The 19,924-nt window shown below is 41.4% G+C and overlaps 1 protein-coding gene and 1 non-coding gene across 2 annotated transcripts in view; one reads left to right on the top strand and one right to left on the bottom strand.

Moving 5' to 3' along the window:
• Positions 1-19,924, bottom strand: part of LOC119735274 — a 48,929-nt gene that overhangs the window by 11,825 nt on the left and 17,180 nt on the right. The window lies entirely within an intron of this gene.
• Positions 10,049-10,120, top strand: Trnaa-ggc. The gene has a single exon. It is a non-coding gene; the product is annotated as a tRNA-Ala (tRNA).

Genomic DNA, 19,924 nt, shown 5'->3' with positions numbered 1-19,924 from the left:
TCAAACCAATACCTACCAGGGATGAAGTTAAGATTCCAAGCTAAAACAAAGATATATAAACAATGGCGGTACGTGTTTCAGCGGCGACGCTGGAGCCTCACACACAAAAATATTGCAGGTATTTTTGGACGCTCTGTACTAGACTGATGGTTGGGGTACGATAGGATAAATTACAGTTGGTGAAAGAGACGTTGTTTGATCTGTTAACTGATTAAGCGTCGCCAAGGTGGGTCGTGCTACGAGTCCTAATGCTGCATGAGTGCCTTTCACCAAAAGATTATGACTATTCTGACGAATCTGAGGCCAGGTACGTGCCACGAAATACGTGACCAATTACAACCTCGTCCCCAGGGCTTACTTTATTCCCAACCTCGTTCCAATAGTAAGCCCTGGATAGGAAACTTTCTTCCTGTATTCTGATTCAACATCGCTATTTGCTAATAATGTTTTTTTATTGTGTAGTTGGTGTTGTTATTTTCAACGTGCATTACGTGTTTTCACGATTATTGTAGTTATAACGTCCACCGCCTTCTCAATAATACTCCTTTTCTTTCCAATTTGCTCATATAAATATGAAATGTGATACTGCATATTGGCGGGTCAGACGGTAACATTTCAACTTCCAAAAAAATCATGTTTTATAACTCACGGCGTGACGAATTGCTGTTTTTACCCCCAACACCGCATACAAAAACAAACGCTAATGTAACGCACATGCAGGCACCAGACTATTCCTCATTTGCATACGTGTTCACAAATCTTGCACATGCAAATGATCCAATACCAGCGTGAGAGAGCAGTTACCCTGGGGGACGAGGTTGGACCAATACGGGAAGGATTCTGCCCGTTTCCGGTATTGTCCGCTTTCTTTTACATTTTGTTTTCATCGACGCTCGGATACGTTCGCAATAACTCGGGTATTTTATGGTATAAAGCAGTTTTTATATATACCACCTAAGTACATGTCGTATCCGGTCAATTATGACCAGAACTGTTCCGGAATCTGGGCCAAATCTGACTAGGGAGGAGAGTGTCTATATGATCTCATGATCAGAGGGTCAGGGGTTCAAATCCAGTTACTGGTCATATGTTGTGTCCTTGGTCAAGCCGCTTTACCCCTACTTGCCTCTCTCCACCCAGGAGTATAAAGGGGTGCTGGATTTAGCTGGGAAGTAACCTGCATTGGACTAGCATCCCATCCAGGGGGAATAGACATTATTCTCAGTCGTTTCATGCTACTGAAACCGGAGATAAACGCCGGCCCGATGGGCTACATTGGCTCGTGACAGACTTGACTTACTGTATTTCCTTTTTGAATTCACAAAACTGAAAGATGTAGCAAGAATTGCTGTTAGAAGGGAAGAAATTGGTCTGGCAAGAATTCCCACTTAAAAAGGACAATTCTTATATAGCCTTGTGTAATCTCGCGAATTTCTTGTTTGCCTCTTGGGTCATAGCTATAAAGAAAAAAAGGCCATTGAATAGATTTGATCACAGCACGGATTATCGCGCCCTTGCATCTTTTATAAAATAGCCCCAACACTTTTGCGCACTTCCGGGCTGCCCATATCGAATCCTTAATTAAGTCCCGGAGCTATTCTTGTAATTAGCGCAATATTCCAAGAGAATTTGACAGCTACGTTATAGTTCTTTTGACGTGCATTCTTCTTTTTATTTGTTGTCTGAAATGCCCTTTCTATAGTGATTTAGTTCGCTGCCAGGCAATCCTCGAGCTTGGCTTCATATGCGTTTGTAAGTGTTGTTTTATTGCATGCCTGCAAATAAATAAATAAAAGGTTTCATATTTTCTCGCAAGAAAAAAAAGGAGTAGAACGATAACCTCCAGACAATGGCACACAAGTCATAAACGTGTTGCCACGAGGAGGCTTCGAGTGCCTACGGTTTCTAGGACTCGATGGATGTAGTTTGTACACTGTTTTGACAAACATGTACTTTTTGTGGAAAGCCTCGGGTCTGAAAATGCCGGGCCAATCAGAAAACGTCATTGTGTATAGTGCCGCTTCTGGATAAGACTGTCTACGTTGGGACGAATGTTCGACACCCAAACTGATGCACAGACGGTCCGACAGTGGCACCATTTTGGAGGATAGTTGAACCGTAGGTTGACCAGTCAAAAACATTATTTCCCCAGATGGCCTCTTGAGGTTAATCTCAGGATGTTCAGGTGCACCTTTGTAATCAGGTGAAGCTCTTGATTATAGTGCATAGTTTCTTCCCTGTACTGGCTCTCTGGAAGCAGTGCCGGTATAGTTGGACTGGAAAGGCATTGATTGCCGGACGTCCTAGCAGTGAATCCTGATTAAACAGACTGAATCATGATAATTAAATTCTCTAACGAGGCGGCCTTTTCATTCGTTAAGTTTTAGTTTTGCCATATTGTTTCATTCAGTTTCACCAATGCACTTTTCCCTTATGACTTTTACTTTGCTTAGACCTAACATTATTTAATAATCTGTAACGTATGCAGGGCCCCGCAATGGAAACCAGCTTTAATCTGTTGGGCCATACCCTGGGTAAAGAAGTGGAATAGTAAGTCGCTGCCATATTCGCGACCTCAAACTAACTTATCCAGACAAAGCTACACTCAACCAAAAGAGAAAGTCATCCCTTAATACGTTTTTCTAACTCAAAAACACCTGGGCACATCTTGCTTAAATTACGACTGATCAGTACAGAAATTCCCTAGCAATCCAGCCATACTCTTTGTTTGGCCCAAAACAGTGATAATGTGTACACAATTATGCAATTTACGACAAATGGTACCGAAAAAAGTTGCACTTTTGTATACGTGCCGAGTGAGTGTTAACCACAAACTGGCGTATACAAAAGTGCAACTGTTTTCGGTATCATTTGTCATAAATTGCATATATAAGTACACTAAGTCTTTATCACTGTTTTGGGCCAAATAAAGAGTATGGCTGGATTGCTAAGGAATTTCTGTACTGATCAGTTGTTATTTAAGCAAGATGTGCCCAGTAGTTTTTGAGTTACACAAATAGGTATTGGAAGGGGAACTTTCTTTTTTGGTTGAGTGTATAAGAAGGGACAAGTAGGCACAACTTACGGTGACACAGATCTGTGGAACTGAGATTGAACCTTTAGACGCATGACCGGCGGAACGCATATTTTTTTCCCAACAGGTGGCTGAAGACAATTCATAAATATTCAGTACTTTCATTGGAACCATTGAAAGACACTAAAAGGTTCTCGGTCTCTTTTCCTAAATGATCCCAACGATAAATTTGGAGAAGAAAAAAGTCGAGGAATAAATGGGCATCGGTGGATTCGAATAAGGATTCTTTCAATCCATTGCTCATCTCACTATCCACTAGGAAACCGTGGCAGCTCAACGACAACCACTCATTAAAACGCTGTAATAATTAATGTTGTTGACGTAATTGTTCTTTTCTCGTGAATAAACATAATATTTATCCATCGAAGCTACTGAATTATTCATGATCTTGCTTCACCCGCCTACGGGAAAAAATCGCCAGCCGCGCGTACTACTATGCCTAAAATAGCTCCATGGCCTAATGAACGCCACGCCATTCCAAACTTTGGACTTGTTGTTAGAGCCAATTTTCGGCGGCAGCAAAGTTTAAACAGCACTCCTGCTTGTGTGGACACGCCTCGTTTGCATGACGCAAATCTAATGACAACTCAGTATATAGCGAGAGATAAGGCTTCCGCGATACCAATCTATTTTCATTTCAGTGCCGGGGACTCTAATTACGCGCCGGTCATAAAATAGAGAAGTAATGACGGCCTCATTTCAATCGCTTGGAATATATAGAAGGAAAAAAAGAAGGAAGAGCGAAACCCCACCATATATAGCCTCTCGTCGAGAAGGGACGCCAATTAAAGAGCAGGTGAGAGCGGACTGTGCAAATGTTTACCGAGATTGCACACTAAAGAGAAATGGTCTTATCGAAGAGCAGCGGCGTAGCCGGGGGGGGGGGGGGGGCATTAAAAAAATTCGTCGTCCCCCACCCCAGTCGACCCCACTGAAAATTTGTATCAGTGACCATGCGGTCAACGGGTTTAACAGAAATTGACCCCTCCCCCACCGTAACATCCAGCCCCCCCCCCCCGCACTCTCCCCTAGGGTGAGAACCGTGGCTACACCGGTGTATAAGGGATTGTCCTGAAGGAAATTAAGTGACTCGAAAATGAGGCGAGAATCTATGTAAACTTTATTTCGGGGGCTAAATGGGTAGTATATTCTTCCATACCTTTTCTAAATCGTACAGTCCTGTTCTTCGATCCTTCTATTTAACTCTTCTTTATTATTACTTTGGTTGATGATTTGGGACCGAGTGTTGTGGATGAATGTCAACAACTATTGACCTATCGCGGTAGAATCGCGTCAACGCAGCTTGTGAAATATTGTCCAATTACAATAATATACAAACGGACGCGGAACGCGCAAAATCTGAGACAAACAAAACTTAACGTACGCAATTCCATAGGGTTGTCTAAGGGGCGCGGCCAACTTGCAAACGGCGATAGGTCAGTTTTTATACGTGCTTATGCCAATTGCATTACTTCGTTTGCGTTAATTAACATGCCTATTGCTGATGATAATGGATGTGATGCAAGTGACTTGGAAAATATTCACACTACAAGAACATGAATAAAATCAAAACTTGACAATATCGTGTGTACTAACAAGTCTGCAGATTGTTCTACACCACTTTTGTCCATGGGAAGACTGCCTTACGTTGTCATGTCCAGTTATTTTGGGCACAAAAGGTAACGACGTGCGCAGCTGATAATACGCTATGTTACCAAGCTCCAAAACGTCCTGGGAATTTGTATCGCTATCCAACATTACTATTTGTCTTTGGACTATTAAATGTATTTGGAAAATTCTGATTCTTTTCTTCTCTATACGATTATTGGCAACATTTTAATCGCAAACAAATCAGCAATGTACTTTAAGATTATTTTTTTTACTCTTGTGGCTTATCTAGGATTGTTTGCTCTGTCCATCCGCAAATCTGACTGAGCACGCTATATTAGGGGTAATATTTGACTACGAATCTCCGCCTCGGATGTTTGCCATCCCTCGCCCTTTGTGTACCGACGTCGTCGTGGCTTTGATTGGTGTCTTATTTCTTCGTTAAAGGAGCACGCAGAGACCGCCTTGAACGTGAGTCTAATTCAAGGCTTGAGCGTTCGCGCGTAGGCGTGAAAATGTCACGTGGTCTTTTCCAGTGAGTCTGAATGTTTGAACTGTTTTATTCGATCGCTTGTTTTATGATACCGCTATATGCACACATTGCTTTTGTATTTGCTTACTTAGGCATTATCCATATAAGCAGGAAAAACAGCGCAGTCACTTCACATTTTGGATAATGATAAAGACGAAACAACAGACAGTTGATTAGGAGCGTATACTAGACCGATTCGACGAACTGTTGGACTAATGCAAACATATATAGCTGATAACCTCTAGACTGAGGACCTGACCTCATAAGGAGAGGCAACGCCCTCACAGCTTCTGAAATTGAATTAGTTCTATTATGCACTACGGCGATACTACCTTTGTTGTACTCCGATTGGCTATCAAGTACGCGAACGCGGTACACGGTGCCTATCCGGTTCGTATTTAGTGGCGTCATTTTAACTTAAACCACGCCCACTACGTACGGAGTAGCATTGAAAATCATTGGAACCATCCGGTTTGTAGTGTGACGTCACTTCAGTTTAAACCACGCCCACAAGGCCTTCTTTCCTTGATTTCTTCAAAATGACAGCTTGCCAGAAAGAATAATTTCACAGGGAGTTTAGTCCGCTTACTATATTTCAACCAAGTACGTTTTTCAACAATAATTACGTCAGTTACTTTTTGGATAGCTGCAAATGATGGACTGTAGCTTTAAGTAGCATGGAACCATTTGAATCGGAAGTTAACGAAAGTTGAGTGTTTATCCAATGGGTGCTAGTAATCAGTGGCGCGCGCGTGTCTGACGAAGTCACTATATAACGAACCGGAGAGACCATTCACGTAAGTCCTTCAATGTGGAAACCATGATGCACGCTGATGTACCAAGCATGGAGGAAGGAAAAGAGTCAAAGCAACTGCCCCATGACGGATTATCTGAACAATAGCTACCGCAATGCTTTCGCCATTGAAGGGGGCCTTCGAGATAGAATTGATAGCGTGCCCGGATTGTTGGTCTATTAAACATAATAGAGAGGTTTAGCATGCAAACGGATACGTTTAGTGCGGCGGATACGTCATCAGTTATGACGTCATACGCCACTCACTATCCGCTAAACGTGCAGACGACACGCATATCTCGCTCGCTACACGTAAGTAAAAAACGGATACGGATAGCTAAACGTAAGTGTAAGCGTATCCGTTCGCTTGCGAAACCTCCCTAATACTGAAATATGCCCGTTTTCAAACCTCGGTTTTGAGTTTTAGTCTATCCGTTTTCTTTGAGCCAAAAACTGGAAACAAACCCATGGTTTAGAAAATGGCATCTATAAGTTAAGCCCATCTCTGAATGAGCGTCCTAGTCCCCTTTCGCTTGACAAGTGAACTCCTCTCCATGTCTTAAGCAAACACAACCTGTGGACTCACTCATTAGAAACCGCCGCTAAAAGTGTGTACACTACGGCGGCTTGTCAACACGGGCACTGACAACCTACGGATGGCCGAGCAAAGAGCGTTTTCTTCCGAAGGTAATTGGGTTTCTTTATGAAGATTAAAAGTGCGGACTGTATATCGACACATATTTTCGAGTTGTTTTTTTCCCCCTATTATTTGTTAAAATAAGAGGAGTACATTAAACTAAGCCCGTAAGCTCCTTCTATACTGCACGCAATAACTGCAGAAAAAAAATGCACAATAATAATGATCTGGCCAACATCAAAATGTCATTAATGTTCGGTGAATGTACTAATCATGGCGAAGTGATAACGCCAAGACGTCAGCAATGTGTCGGGCAATGACATTAAGAGTCATACTAATCGGATTGTTTGCAATTCAGCTGCAGTGAATCTTCATTTTCAATTATTGATTCTTCATTTTCTGTGAATAACTATGTGAGATTAGCCAGGATGGCTGATATTTGTTTGAATTTATCGTGATTTTGTCCAGTGAACTTGATTTAAGAATTTTGTAATTATTATTGTTTAGCTTTAACCATTACACATTATACACTCGGACGAAGACAACTCAACACGCGCGTCTTATTCATTTCTTCGTCATTTTACAGCATAAACAAAGACCAGGATCCAAGCCAAGAGAGACCAGCCTTTGTGTATCTACACTTTATTTAAAACCCCTGTCACACCTTTCAAAGCACAATAATAATGGTCTTGCCAACATCAAAATGTCATTATTGTTCGGTGAATGTACCAATCATGGCGAGGTGATAACGCCAAGACGTCAGCAATGTGTCGGGCAATGACATTAAGAGTCACACTAATCGGATTGATTTGCAATTATTCAGCGGAAGTGAGCTATTTTCAGCGTTTCAATATATACGTTTTGGCGACATTAAAGTCAGCGCATCAAAAGTCTACGTCTCTAAATTAGTTCAAAAATCTCGCAAAGTAGACTGGTTCCCGCCCCTATCATAATGGTATCCAGTCTACTCGCAGGTATTTGTTACTTTGTGCGTAAATGCAACGCAAACTGAACGCCCCTTTCCCCAGAGTGTCGCAGACCCCAAATAACTTTTAAAAAACTTTCCATTCAAAATAAGGTTGGAAATTTGTCAGAAGAAAAAAAATTAGTTGAGGAGCACGAGCAGTACATATTTAATATTTCAATTACTGTCGAAATTATTATCATCCATTGCAATAATTCTATATGATATTCATATTAATTCCCGTCGACACACAACGATAATCTATGGTCTCCAATTCAATAAGCAATCGTTCACGAATTTTGTTCACAGTATGGACAACGATTTTTGAGTAAAACATACACTTGGTGTGTACGTACTGTTGCGTATTTTACATGTCGATCTTCCGATGATCATTGCACATGCGCACGGGCAACTAGACATTCATATGGGAAACATCTTAGCAACATGCTTGGCAAGTGCATCCTCCTTTTGGTTCCAGAATGGCGTCTGTGTGTAAAGAGAGCTAATGAGAACCCAAACGAAATCACCCGTAACCATCCCCACGCCTTGTATATACCTTCCGTTCGTTCGTAAACGTTGAGCGCCATTTTGTATGGGCTGCCACATATGAACATAAATTAAAGTCATTCTTGGCAATGGATTTTGCTAACAATTGCATATTAGCATTTTCGTTATGTAAGACAGAGGCTTTTTTACCAGCTTCTTTCGTTGCTTTGTTGGTTATTTTTGTATTTTCAACAATCCTGTGTGAAAACATTAATAACTTCTTTATTTTTGCGACGTTGGCCTTCCATAGTTTCACCCCCGGTTGGCAAAAAAAAAGAAGTACCACCCACGTGTTGGCAAGTAAACGGTCCATGTCACGAACGGTGGGTAGGAGAATTATGGCTGTACAGTTTTTGATGACCTCTGTTCGACCAAAACCAATAATTTGATCGAGTGACAATCGGCGGAAAAAGGACAGGAAACCCATACTTCACGCCGAGTAATTTTCAACGCGGGCAGATAATTCAGGCTGATAATTTTCATTCTCGAAATTTCTTTTTGTCATCAGTCAGCACTGCAGTCGCAGCCTTCATTAAGGCCAAGTCAAACCGCGATAATAACAATCTAGCTCCCACGTCGAATTGGTTTCTCATCTAGCCAAATATGTCACACTCTACAACACAGGCGTTTCATTAACCCATCAAACGCCCTCGACGGCCGATTCATGTATGGACGTTGAAGTCACCAAAAAAAAATAGAACATAATTCACCGAGAGGTTAAAACAGTTATATCTTTCTGTGATCAGATGAGCCACAAAAGGGAAGCTAAGAACGTTCAATCTAAACAAAGAAAACAACCGGAGAGCATTATTGACATATGAATACAGATCGATTACAAAATCACACAAAATCTCTCATGGCTGCGGCTGTTTGTCGCCAAGATTCGATACACCTGATTGGATTCGAACTTGTCAGCTGACCTCGGCAAGCTTGATGGCCAAGTCATGAAGATTTTAGATCCCAGCTTTTTGTATGGCTAAGGTGAATCATCATTGAAGGTGAAAGCATTGGACCTATAGGCCTACACGTAATTTTCTAGACTTGATTCAACTATGGGCGTCAATCCTGGGGGGGGGGGGGGGACAGGGGGACATGTCCCCCCACACACTTTTTGAAGGATGGGAGACACAATATCAAATGTCTCCCCCCCCCCCCCCCGATTTTTGAACTCGTGTGTCTCAGTTACAGGGCCCTATTATATACCATGTATAATTTGCTAAGAAAATATTGTTTAAAGTGGTCAGAAATTGCCTTAGAGATCGCGCCACAGAGCATCTAGAATCCAAAATTTTCGGGGCCTTTTAAGCTGGCCTCGAAGCCAACGCCTTTAGCTCAGAATATAATAGCTGAATCAATGACTTTAACCTCGAAAATGTTGTTTAAATTATTATCTTTAGCTATTAAGAAGATACTGATTATAGTGGTCAGAAATTGCCTCAGGCCGCACCACAGAGCGCGCTGTAAGGGCTTCGCGCTCGAATTAGTTCTGATCAAGGTATGTCCCTCCCCCCACTTTTGAGAAGCGATTGACGCCCTTGGATTCAACTACATTGGAGTACATGTATATTGCGTACGTAGGCTGCAATTTAAGAGGGCACTTTGGGTGCCTCATTTATGTCGGATTTTTCCTTTTCAAATTCCCTTGGGCGGTGGCACAGGGCTAACGGGAGGGGGGGGGGTCAGTTTACGTCACTACCCTTCCGATAACCCCCAGAGTCTCAAATTAGTTGAAGTGAACAGTTAACGATAGTGAGGTGAACAGTACATGGTAATCGTTGCATTCCGGCTAGCAAGCCTGATGAAACGAGAGGAGATATAACGATGTTGCGCCCCTTGAACAAAGCTATTGACGAATTAGGAAATCGCTAACATATGGCTGGATAGCTCAGTTGGTAGAGCACCGGAACGGCAATCCGGAGGCGCAGGTTCAAGCCCCGCTCCAGTCAGTTTCTTGTTCAACTTAAAAAAATTTTTTTTTTATAATTCACCTTGTTAGTTTCCCTTTGTGGTTCATTTAAAAAGATGAAAATTAAAGTAAGGTTTCAGAAAAATTTCAGTTATTCTTATGAGGGGATGTGAACCCAGATCACCGAAGTGGAAGGCGCGAGAATGACCAACTAGACTCAGTTGATACAATTTGAATTTAGAAATGACGTTACGTCGAAATCTATACACAACACATAAAACAGCCGTTGACAAACTGCCACGAATCAGCTCACATTGTTTCCAGCAGCGGGAAAACGGCAGCGCAGCGTGCCACGCGTGACCAAATTGGCTCGCAATCGTGCCCGGGTGACGAAAACTGGGTCCATCGACGTTTATATTCGGTATTTTCCCCACCATTTTCAGGTCAACTATTCACTGAATGGGGTCGCGTTTGCATTCACGTGTGCTCTGAATTTTGTCGATCGAATTTTATTTGTTTTCGACACATTTAGTTGAATAGTTGCTGATTATAATTATGTGCTGAATAATTTCACTTAAAGTCTGGCCTATAGGTGTTTACATTTCATTGATCTTTTTGTTTTGTTCCTTTGTTTTTCCTGATATATTTGCGATCAATTTTTCTAATTGTAGGATGACGACTTTTGATGAAAGTACTTCTTGCGGAAAACAATTTTCAAAGGAGACGGCAGATATCGTGATGCATTTTTACCAACTATGTTGACAAATTTGTTTTTGGACAAGTTGCTATTTTTTTTTAGTGTGTGGACAGTTTTGACGGTGGTTTCTATGTGCTAGATGTACCAAGGTTGTCAAAACAAAAATTAAGCTTTGGCTCTTGGGAAACTATTGCCAAGATTGACTTTTTCCCTTTTTATCATATTTTTTATTTACTTTGTATATACCTTTGTACCCACCCCTTTGGGTAATATACCTTTAATTGTCGAATTGTCAGCCTCTTTGTGTTGTCCTATGTCTCTTTATGTGTAACATTAGCTTCAATCAACCAATTTATTGAGTTCGCTTATTGTCATAATAATTCCGAAAAAGTAATATTTTCAATGTGTGTTACTGCATAATTTAAGGGGATCTCCGGTTCACAAGCTCTACTTTTAGCAGACCTCCTCCACTTATTGTTAAATGAGAGTTTGGTAGTTAGTTTATTGTTATTTCTTATGAATTGAATAAGCGGAAATAAACGAACTGAACTGAACTGAAAGGGTTACGCGAAATGTCTTCTACCAGTAAATCATCCACAGCAAAATAAATGTCACTCTTCGTACCAGTTCGAGGCATTCGCGACCTCCTCAGAAAAAAAATCTATCTTCCGTATTCGTACAGCATCGTCAGTGGCATGCCGCAGCCCACACGCTAAGTACCATCACGCCCACGTGCACATTGCATGTTCAGTACTCCTGCCTTCGTGAAATACCACATTAATAAAAATGTGCACTTACCCACAAATGAGAACCGGATAAGCTTTCCCAAATGAACGATCCTAACTATCGATCTTACAGGATATCATTTGCAGCCAGTTGATTAGTGTAACGTAAAATCCTCATTAGTCTTGCACTTAATTAGGTACCAAGAGAACTGAATCTCATTACTTAGTAAATGACCATATCCTTGATTATTTTGGCGCGCATTGGTATAGGGAAGATTACCCTTGAGGCTTCTAACAAAAACAAAAAACCTCATTACTACTTCCACTTAATTGGCTTCGGAGAAAGTACCAATTAAGGATGATAATCCCTGACTTGTAGCGGGTTTGGGGAAACAGAACTTAATTACCGCGAGCGGCATTTGTTCTTAATTAGGCATGTGTGGGCTCCGCCATATCTTTACGCAATGTAAAGGCGCGGTTGGCATGCACAGAAAGATTGGTTCTGTAGAAATCGTATGCTGGAGCCAATGTGAGACATCGATGGAAACGTTGTCTGAATGGTCCACATTTATTATAACGAGTTCCAAAAATGAGACAACACGGAGCTGCAAATCCAGTCTATTCAACCGTCAAGTCAATTCACGAGTTTAGCTCACTCGTACATTTTATATACACATCTCATTTTAGAAAAGGACATTGATTTACTCTGTGCCTGGCAAAATCGATGGTTGATGAAATTCGATATCAAGAAAAGATTTGCTATGTAAATCAGGTAGTCACCCACAGAAAAAAAATACAAAATGGGTGATCCTCAACTTCAAACGGTGGATAATCACATACCTGCCTTGGGGCACTTTAAATTGTAAGCTTAAATGGAATATAATTTTGAGGCTTTGCATGGTGGAGTATCGGTATTGTTTCGGTTTGCGGTAACACCATGTGGTAATAACTACTGCTTAGAAGATATTTAGTTCTGAAAAGAACTTGTCCTGCTTATTATCAACTTTTGCTAAGTAGTTTTTGTTCTGATAAGAACAGTCCTGCTTTAAGTTCTTACCTGGAATAACCACATTGACAAAACTGTCACCAAAGCCATGGCCAGCGAAACCCTAGGTCTTCTAAGACGTAACTTTTATCATTGCAACCAAGGAGTGAAAGCTACGGCATACAAGACTCTCGTCAGACCCACAGTTAGAGTAATGTTCAACCGTATGGTATCCTCATCACCACACTTTAATACATTGATGCTTTGGAAACTGTTCAAAATCGGTCTGCCAGATCTGTGAAAAGAGACATCAGTCGAAGTACGGTGTTTCTTCAACAGTTGGAGACCTCACATGGAAACGACTCGAAGAGAGAACATCCATCGAGGTAAAACAAGATCTCCGCCAATTCCAGCCAAAATCTCAGGTCTGTCATTCTCTCGTCCTCAAACAAATAAGGGTGTTTTCCTTCTTGCCAAGAGCTGTATCCCAATGGAACACTATAACGGTAGATATAAAGGACTCACCAAGTTTAACTGTCTTCAAATCTAAAATCAACAATACAGCGTGAGTCCAAAAAAGAAAAGAAACCCAAATGTCGGGACCATTGTTTTAGTGAAGTTCTGCATGTAGCACTTTCAATATCTAGCATATAAAAGCCCCATTCCTAAGCTTTCTTTAAGTACAAGAATCATTCAAATCACTCATGTACTTGTCAAGTTAAGAAATTTTAAACACAACCGCCGTTTTAAGGTTCTGTCCACGGATCACAAAAAAGTTCAGTGTTCTTTCAGCAAAACGAAAACAAATCACATAAGGATGTGTGTGAATTATGTTCGTTTTCCTAAAAGAACGCACACCTTTTTGAGATCCGTAGACAGAACTTTAAAACGGCGGTTGTGTTTAAAACTCCTTAACTTGAAAAGTAAATGAGTGATTTGAGTAATTCTTGTACTAAAAATAGCTTATGAATTGGGCTTTCATTTCGTAGATTTTGAAAGTGCTACATGCAGAACTTCATTTAAAAAAACTGGTCCCGACATTTGGGTTTTGTTTTTACTCACCCAGTAGAAATCTGTTCGAACTCACAAAGGTGGCTCTTAATTAATATGCTGCTAGTACCGCGTATGTGCCCTGTGTGGGTTATCCTATCATGGAGTTTGTAGAGTATTTACAGATGCAGATGCACAGTGACGAAATGTGGCAGTCAATCCATCAACATTAAAATACTAGCAATCTCTTTTTGCAAAAGTTACATGTAGAGTCTAAAGGTGTAGTCAATATTCTACACAATGTTTTTCTAATCCAATCTCATTGGGACACCCCAGTCCAGAGATAAAGCTAATTAAATGAAAGGACTAGAATTCCAAGTTGGGCCACTTCGTATCTAATGAAAGGCATCCACATACCAAGAAAGTGAAGAAAGTTGCCCATTATTTTGACATTCTTTACAATCTTTGACGTAACTTTTAAACCAAAGGTTCAAAATCACACAGAACAAAAATCCTTTCAAGGGTACAGAAATACTAAAAAAAAACCGATATAGTTTCTTCAGAAAAAAAGGTGTTTGACTGCTGCATTCTGTTTGCTTTTGTATACGTCACTCTTCCCTTGAGTTTCCCGCCCGTGCATGACTTAAGACGGGACGACTTATATATAACTAAGTTGTGACTGGTCTGAGTGGTCCATCTCTTTCCAACACTATGCTCGACAGGGACAGTTGGGCCCAACTCATCAAGTCATCATGAAAACGAATGAATGAAGAAGAAGAAGTTGTGATGCATTGTTTATCGCATATAAGATTTCTTCGAAAAGGTGTCGGTAAAAGAAAGATGTTGGCCGAACTATACTCATTGTTGGGGCAGGAGTTTGGAACTATGCACGTTCACCCAAACTACTGTTAGAAAAACCTAACCAACCGTGAAATATGACGCTAAAAGCATTAGTTTGCTGAGTTAAAACTGACATTGTCAGAAAGACAAAAATGATGCTGACATTTTTTGCTCAAAGCAGTGACGTTAAGTTAAGTGACAAGCAGCTACGTCTCCATATGCGCGTATGCATGACATGTTTTTCCACTGTACGCTTAACTTAAAAGCGCAGATCAACTCTTACCTTTAGACTCACAATTAAGAATCTTTCCATTAGAAAAACCAGTAAATGGACTCAACCATTTATACTCTTATGTCGCTCAACATTTATGGCTTAGAACACACATTTTATTATTTTAGTAAATAGGGCATTCTGCTTCATTGTAATTATGTACGAATGCACGCATGATGAAAACCTTGGCGTAAATGCCGATGCCGACCTTGGCAGACGACCACGCCGGTTACCAGGGAATCGATTCTCCCGGCCTTGATCAAGAAGGAGCGGCATGAAAGAATCGTTTCTCGCGGCCTTCACGAACGAATCTTGATCGAAATTAAAAGCCGGTTATGCAGTAGTCTTTGCCCAAGACGTCAGTGATCAAGAGCGATAGTTGCAATGTTCTGTAGCGCCCCTGCAATGTACTAGCCCGAATTGCTTTTTACGTTCTCTATCTAACGTCTGGCACGTGTTGTCTAGCGGTGGAGCACAGGATTCATGATCGTGAGATTGTGGGTTCCAGCCCCGCCGTGGCCATTCGTGTTGTGCCCTTGAGTGAGGAGCTTTTACCTCAATTACTCCTCTCAACCCAGGTGTTAAATGGGTACCGGCATTATTCAATGCTAGGAAGGTAACAGACTCGCTGTGGAGGAGGTGTGACGATCCCCCCACAGCAGCATATGAGTCACGCCCAATCGCTAATGAAAGAGAGATGGGCACTCCGTTCCCTACACAGGTTCGGCCTCTTTATCTAACGTCTTGGTCATTTCGTAGCAATGGGGGCGTGGCCATAATTATGTAAAGAGGACCGTCTGTATAAATTCGAACAACTAGTTCCCATTTGCCGCAGTAGTCGCGCCCTCGCGCGGGGGTATCACTGCGTTGCGAATGTTTACAACCGTCGGGCGAGCCATTGAACATTACTCGATCGCTGATTGGTTCCCTAGGAAAGCGATATGATGCTGGGTCACCACACGTATGTTATAGTCCGTATGTTTACAACCGTCAGGCAAACCATGGAAACATTTTCTCGATCGCCGATTGGTTCCCTAGGAAAGCCTAGGGAGAAAATAAAGAAAAAGTTAAACCGCTGATACAAAATGGCCAAGACGTTTAGTGCGAGTAGGCCCGCTGGTCTAATTGTTGTGCCATTAGAGGGCGCACTATGCACTTTCAAATATCGGTCATTAGCGTCTTGGGCCAAGACTAGTCACTTGCGCGAGCCAAAGCCTTGTCCTCGAGAATAAAGAGAGAAGTAATTTGCTCAGTACCATCTGATTTCACAATTCACATCACAATTATGCTAATGTTAGAGTGAATTGTATATAGGTCAGTGTTAATGCACGTATAACCTCGTGAGGTAAAGAATGTATAACTGCATTAAAGGTGCGTACGTGCTAGTTTCGAGTTTCACCTCGAAAAATAGATTAGATTTTTTAAACTAACATTCATTTTTGAATGAGACATCGAACGAAAAAAGAATCAACGACGTTTCGTTATTGAACCATTTCTTTGCAAAAATCGAATTATTGGCTGCCAGACTATAATTAGGCTCTCGCAGGGCGGGTTCGGTTTGCGCAAAAAATCCTTTTGCAGATGGTATCAGACGTCCAAAATCGGTATAACGTATTATTTTAGTTTAAACAAAACATCCAAATTGAAAATTCGTGAGGAGAAAACAATCCACCTTTTGGAAAAGCACTGGGTATGCATCTAACATTGCCCTTTGAAGTACACAAAGGTAAACAATCCCGACTACGTAGAGTGTGTTCTTGACTTCAAACTTCCCCTTCGTCATGTCAGACTTCAGAGGCACACTTATTAGTTTATGAGGGCAAGGACGTTCTGATCTTGTGGCCGGAATAACGCACCGTAGATCCGTCCGCGGAAGGACGCGGCGTAGACTTCATCAATTTGTGCTCACTTTGGAATCAGTCCGCAGAAGGACGCGTCGCAGACTTCATCAATTTGCGCTCCCTTTGGAATGAGCCGTGGCCCTTTCAGACGAATTACCATCAGTGACAAAAGATCACTAAATTCAGATATTAACATCGGGGTGCATCATCTCCCCTCGGCGGAAAATTTGGCAAATAAAATACCGGTCGCCCTGTTTGTTGTCTGCTTGGGCATATTTGGACAAAATCATAATTCAAATTAATAAATAAATATGATGGCATGCTGGTCGAAATGTCACGGGTAAAATTTAAAAAAAAAAGTATGCACCGCCCCCTAGGAAAAGGCGGTTCTTGAAGCAATTCACTTAAGCTCCGCAGAGGGCGCTTTTCTCAAAGTCGTCTAATTTAGTGGTGTGCTTTCTTTGTAATTTTCACTCATTTTAAATAAACATTAACCTCTGAATGTGTCCTTTCAAAGATGAAAGCGACTACATTACCGGCAACCATGCCTTGAACAGTATGTACTGTTTGTGTTGCATGTGAAACTTTGTTTAGGGGTTAGAAAGCCATAAGACATACCCCGTTCGATAGAAAGTTATCACGTGACGTCAGATCGCCGCCATGTTGGATTGTTGCGCGTCTGTCCCATTGTCCGCAAGGTAAAAGCTACCTCTATAGTAGGTCGTGTCTGACTTACTTGGCCACAGCTTGCAATTACACACAAGTCTATGAGAAGTGGCTGCAGCCGCTTTCCATAGACTCGTGTGTAATTTCAAGCCGTATTTCAAACACAGCCGTATACATCAACGATTTTAAGCTTGTGTGCTGCCACCAACCGTCCGAATCCAAAGGACATTGCACGCGTTCTGCACATTGCATTTCCTGGATACAAATGGGGCTGACAGATGTGCATTTTAATACGGTTGGATCATTGGCTCAATGCTAACCTGAATTAACAGGTTTTGAGCTGATTCGGTTTCGAGGCAGATTCTTGCATACATCCACGTCAGACGTGGCTGGCGGGTAATACGATGATCTGATCATGCAACCTTAACAGTAAACCAAGGCCGGCCAATCGACCGCGAGCAAAACCAGTCACTGCCTAATATTAGACCTGAGAAACTATCAGCTGGTTGATAGACCAAGATCCCAACGGGTAGTATTCAGCCATCTCCCAAGGGAAATTAAGCGCGATGAAGCCGAGTACGGTCCCCGGGAATTGCGCTTGTCACCCCGCGGGATCGCGACCGCTTAGCGAGGCCTGAGACCTTGTGCGTTTTGGCGGGACAACGGAAAGGGCAAATTGGGACGTCAATGCATGCGAGCTCTAAACGGGATGCCATACATGACACTTCGGTGGATCATGTTTAATCAAGACAGATTTGAAGAGATAATGGGAAGAAATCACTTATCATATTAGTGTCATATCCTTTGAATGCGAGTTCGTGTCAGGGCTTGTCAGCCTGATACCACGGCTTATGGTACGTCACTGTGTGGTCACGCTGCATGTTTCGGTCTTGCTCAGCAGATGGGATTGCGCCTTTGATGATACAAGTATGGAATTTGGCACACAGTCATAGTATGTCATGAGAAAGATATTTGGCTATAGGGCGATCGCAGAATTATTTTCCTTTGAACAAATATAGGTAGAATAACAAGCAATGGCAGCCATTTTGAAAACTCTTTTGTACTAATCGTCACCGACACCACGAAGTAACACCCATCCACATACCAGTAAAAACTAGCAATCGGAGAAAACGGCAACTTAAGTTGAACGCCTTCTAAAACAACGCTTTGCGTCAAAACGACAGAGTATTTTCAGTTGGGTTTCTCGTTGTGGACACTTGATGAATTGAATTTATTAAATCTACTGTTTTTCACTCGTTTGTGTATTAAATAAACAAGAAATAAGAGAAAAAAGATAAGTGTTAGTTCGTGAAACCAAAAAAGCTGCAAAACTGTAAATTTTCGTTTTCACGAAGTAACACTCTTCAATGTATTTAACACGAGGAAAGTGCAACTTCAGGTCAGCGCGCGCGCGCTCATACAACTTGTTACAAGAAGAGTGTTACTTCGTGAAAACGTTTTTGCTCACTTATATGCAGAGTGCGCGCCATGCATTGCAATGGAAAATAGAACTTGAGTGTTACTTCGTGAAAACGAAAATTGTCACTTTTGCGCAAAAGTTGCCATGGATACTTAGCGTAATTATTAAAGTAAAGCTCTTGAAGCTTTGAAACTTCGTGCAATGGTAGGCCTTGATAAATAATGTTTAAAAATCCAAAAAACTGAAAATCGAAAAAAATATGCTTTAACACGGTAGAGTGTTACTTCGTGGTGTCGGTGACGTAATGTATAATTCATTTTGCGGTAACTTGATAAATTGTTCTCAAAGGCCACCTAGTCAACCAAATTATGAAAGGTCACCTAGAAAAAATATATAATAAATTCTATTTGATCGCTGTTTGCTCTATTTCAACTTTGGTGCTGCCTCGGCAAACGTAGAGATATGGACGACAATGTTTAAATTGTATAGGGGAAGTCTTGTGTTTCTGCACATATGGCTAGTACTGAAAGTAGAACCAGGAGTTTGACGGAGTCCTTAAATAGAACCAGGAGTTTGACGGAGTCTTTAAAGTCCTTGGATTCTGTGAAACATATGCGTATCTAAACATAAATGTTTTACGGCTTTTTTGCCTTTTGTATGAGCATAGCCAACGAAAGAATGGTTCGTGGCTATACAATGTACGGAAGATAAATTATCTGCATCAGGATATGAGATGAAAACTGGTATATCACACGTGTATGCACATCTCTGTATTAGGGTCGATGTTCATACCAAGTTTCAAGTTCAGTGGTTGTTCGTTTTTTTGTAATATTAAAACATTATTTGAATTACACGCGTGCATACCGAGTGACTATCTGTGCTTGTTTTCCAAGCAACGAGCTGCAAATACATGTAAAAGGGTCCTTCTGTTCCTTTAACCGCTCGGTGCTTGCTGTGACATTTGATTCTATGTTTTGTAATTAAATGCTTCGGAGGATATTTTTAGAAAAAAAATATAAATTTTTGGACAAAATGCTGGACGGGAGATTACCACAAAGGTTTCACAGAATGCCTAATGCATGCTCATTAGGGCGGATCTGATGATCTCCCTTTTTTCTCTTTATGCGAAGTAAGTTTGAAACCATTTGGAAAATTAAAATTTCAACCCTCCCTCTATCCCATGGGATTAAGCATCGTGCTGTGCGTAATTGCATCTCGATTTAATTTCGATCTCTATGATGGTAATGACGTAAATGCCTCAATTAGCGGGCCTGTAAACCGCCTATAACCACAGCAGCACCATGTCAGTGTATTACGGCTCATTGTTCTCATGAATGGAGTCGTCCATTTCTATGGAAACAAAGCCCTTTACCGATGATTTCTCTCTACAGCGCGTCCCAAAATACCCG

Source organism: Patiria miniata, unplaced genomic scaffold (assembly GCF_015706575.1).
Source record: "Patiria miniata isolate m_02_andy unplaced genomic scaffold, ASM1570657v1 HiC_scaffold_29, whole genome shotgun sequence".
In the NCBI taxonomy this organism is placed as follows: domain Eukaryota; kingdom Metazoa; phylum Echinodermata; class Asteroidea; order Valvatida; family Asterinidae; genus Patiria; species Patiria miniata.
Note: the sequence above shows the minus strand (reverse complement) of the source record. Positions and strands in the feature narration are given on the sequence as shown.